The 3,627-nt window shown below is 36.4% G+C and overlaps 1 pseudogene; it reads right to left on the reverse strand.

Annotated features, from left to right (window-relative positions):
* Nucleotides 1–327: 327 nt before the first annotated feature.
* Nucleotides 328–772, reverse strand: LOC111547870 (annotated as a pseudogene).
* Nucleotides 773–3,627: the final 2,855 nt, after the last annotated feature.

The raw sequence follows: 3,627 nt of genomic DNA on the forward strand, positions 1-3,627 counted from the left end.
GTGTTTATTTTAAATCGAATTGAAATTTATCTGAAACAAGTAACTCATTTCAAGTAACTTATTGTACAGTCCATTGTCTATTTAAAAATATTCTTTCTTCCAAAAAAACTGCATTGAAAGACAAAAAAATTCTTTTATACGGCATAAAAGCGAGATGCAAACTTCTGATGTAAATTTGTTTCACTGTCAACTCCGATGATAAAGATGAGAGGCACAAGCGTTCGCAGTTCAGTTAAATGATGCAAACAAAAAGCTTCTGTTTCCCTCTGATACAAATTAGAAGTCTCCATTCATGTCTCTTACAGTAGTACCACATACTTGATGCTGACACTAGGTTACTTCTTTTTCTTTCCTTTCCCCTTTTTACTTCCCTCTCCTTGTTGAAGACTTTGGTCAGCACCTCCTGCTTTTTGAGTCCTTGTTTTTAGTTTAGGTATCATTTCTGCTGCATACAACATTACTGACTTACGTGATGGGAACTGCACAAGGCAGACGCTGCCATCTTCCTGTTTGAGCTGGACCCGGACTCTGCCTCTGTATTAGACGTCACGATTCCATTCTCTAGAGTACATTTTATTTTTCTCAAGAAACGTTAAGTCCAACTGCTGAACATACATCTTGAATCTCTGTAGCTGTAGGATTTTCAACAGCCTTACTTATGGGGATTCGCCTTCCCTCTGCGATGGTCTTCTTGTTATTTAAATAAGCAGGATAGATACAAATAAACGTGTCCTGGTTGGCCGGGGACCGCGCGGCAGCGCAAGCCATCTTCACAAGAGTCTAAACAACAGCCCAGGAGCCGTAGGTAGAAACCCGGGAGGAACCCGGCTCCGAGTTTCCGAAACAGCCCGCCAACTTCATTTTTTTATTGCTCACTTTGTGCGGCCACTTACATTTGTATGGGCAGTTGGCCTTTTGAGAGCTTGAATTGAGTGCTGAAAGCCTCAGTTCTGCTCTAAACAAATCCGTCGAGAGGACCACTGAGATTCCAGAGGTAGGAATTTGGACAGGTCCAGATCTACCCTTACTCATTACTCTATCAGGCTTGATGTATGTATCTGACCAATGGACTGCCTCAAGAAGTTCATGAAAATTTACTTATAGCAGTAATGACACAAAGGATACTCCATCCATAATAACATCAATTTAATTACAAATCTGTGTTAATATTATCCTCTTCTGTCGCTCATTACCTCATTCACCAAAACTTTGACAAACAAAGCTACTCTAGAATTTATGCTATGATTTGGTCCAAATGGCTCTCATCTGGAGAGTTCTCCAAAATACAAATCAGGGATTTCAGTTCTAAAGAAAATTGGAGACCCCTTAAACAAATGTTTGAGACCATGTTGCATTTTATTTCATGGAGTAAGCTGAAACTGAGCAGAGCTAATTGAGAAGATGATGTCAGAAAAAGGAGCCTAACAAACAATAAGACACTGTGATGGTAAATTTAATGTGTCAACTTGACTAGGCCACAGTGCCCAGTTGTTTTAGCAAACACCAGTCTAACTGTTGCCATGAAGATAATTTTTAGGTGACATTAGCATTTAAATTAATAGATATTAAGTAAAGCATATTATCCTCCATAATGTGAATGGGCCTCATCCAATCAGGTGAAGGCCTGAAGAGCAAAGACATGTTTTCCAAAGAAGAAGACATTTGGCCTGAAGAGTGGAACATAAAACCTTATCTGAGTTTCTTACCTATCTATGAAATTTGGACTCCATACTGCATGATCAACTCTTACTTGAATTTCTAACCTGCTAGCTTGCCTTACAAATTTTGTACTTCTCAGCCCCTACAGTTTAGTGAGCCTATTCCTTACAATAAACCTTTCTCTTTTTCTCTCTCTCCGTATATATATATATATAAAGTGGATAGATATATAATAGATAGATATAATGGATAGATACATAATGGATATATATAATGGATAGATATATAATGGATATATATATTGGATAGATATATAATGGATATATATACATGTATTTCCATCTATGTGTGTGTATATATATATACACACACACACACACACACACACCTATTCCCCCACTCTCTATATATATGTATGTGTGTGTATATATGTATGTACGTATACTGTGTATACATATATGTGTGTGTGTATGTATGTTCTATTGATTCTGTTTCTCTGGAGAACTCTAACACAGGTCTGCTGTGATTGTTATAAGAAAAGACGTTGTCTTCACTTATTTTTATAATCCAACAAAATGAAGTGGAGAAGCGGACAATAGTTTAAATTGTAAATTCACTCACTGAATAGTCCTTTCAAACTCATCTACTTCCAGTTCTCCAACATTTATTTTTTGCATTTCAACTAAATGTCTAACGTGAAATCTTACAGCAGCAGAATTCTGTGTTCAAGAAGCCAAGTTTCTAAATAAAAGTTTTCTTTCCTGCCAAATTCTAATGTTATCTCAAAGATAATACCTTGTGATCTTAAATTATAGTCATTTACAAATATCATTAAAATCCATTTGTGTACTTTGGAAAGAAACCTAAAACTTGCTATCTATAAAGACATAATAGAACTGTAATTCACATTCATTCTGGGAGGCCCAAAACATCATTTTTTAAGAAAATAGAACACAGAAAGGAACTAACATTTAGAGAATAGCAAATAGTTGTTTGAAAAATTAAGAGAAATGATCACTGTAGATGTAGTCTGCATGTTTGCACACAAACCAATCAGGAACAAGCTGACTCAATTATCTAGTCATAACTGTGCCAGGCCCTTTGGGCGCGGAAGCTGTAATTTAATGAGAGAGACAAAGCTAAAATATTAAGCATTTATGTCAATATTTCCAGGTTCCCAAACCTTTTGTTTAGATCTGGAAATAAAATAATAAAATAAAAATTACCCCAAAAGTTAAGCTGATTTTTCAAGGTGATAGGAATGACCAGAGCAGGCCCCCACTAGTTTATCTCAATTTTCCACTGCTGAAGCCCTGCTCCTGGAGTTTCAGGAAAACCATCCAAAAATCATTGAAAAGTCAAGGTTCCCTATTTCCTCAATTCCTAGAATGCATGGATTATAAGAATAACACACCTATAAGGTGTGTTATTTATTTTAAAATATTTGGAGCAAAGAGAACCACTAAAAAACCTGTGTGTGTGTGAATACATATGTGTGTATACACACACACATACAAACACATGTACATGGAGGTAGAGAGGGAGACGTACTTCAATTTCAAAAATTTTTAATTTTTTAAAAATGCATGCTTTAAAAACCAAATTTCATAGATATTATGTGTAAAAAGTCATAAGACTATAAAGATGCAAAAAAGAATGGCAACAATGTGACTGAACAAATTGAGACGGATTTCAAAGGGAAGGTGACAGGAAAAGAGGACAAGAGGAGGAATCATTTGGGAGCGGCAACAGTATGAGCAGAAGTGCTGGAGCAGAAATGACTGAAATTGATTTTGGGAAACTGACCAGTGTAGAATGAAGAACCTGGGTACTGAGCAGTATAGAATGAAGAGCCCAGGTTCTGACTAGCTGAGATAAATTTAGATTGATTGAGAAGCATTATTGTGGGCAGAACACCTGAAGGGTTTGATCATCTCTGTACATCCAGCATTTAGAACTGTCCTTGCT

Source organism: Piliocolobus tephrosceles, chromosome 3, assembly GCF_002776525.5.
Source record: "Piliocolobus tephrosceles isolate RC106 chromosome 3, ASM277652v3, whole genome shotgun sequence".
NCBI classification, from domain to species: Eukaryota; Metazoa; Chordata; class Mammalia; order Primates; family Cercopithecidae; genus Piliocolobus; species Piliocolobus tephrosceles.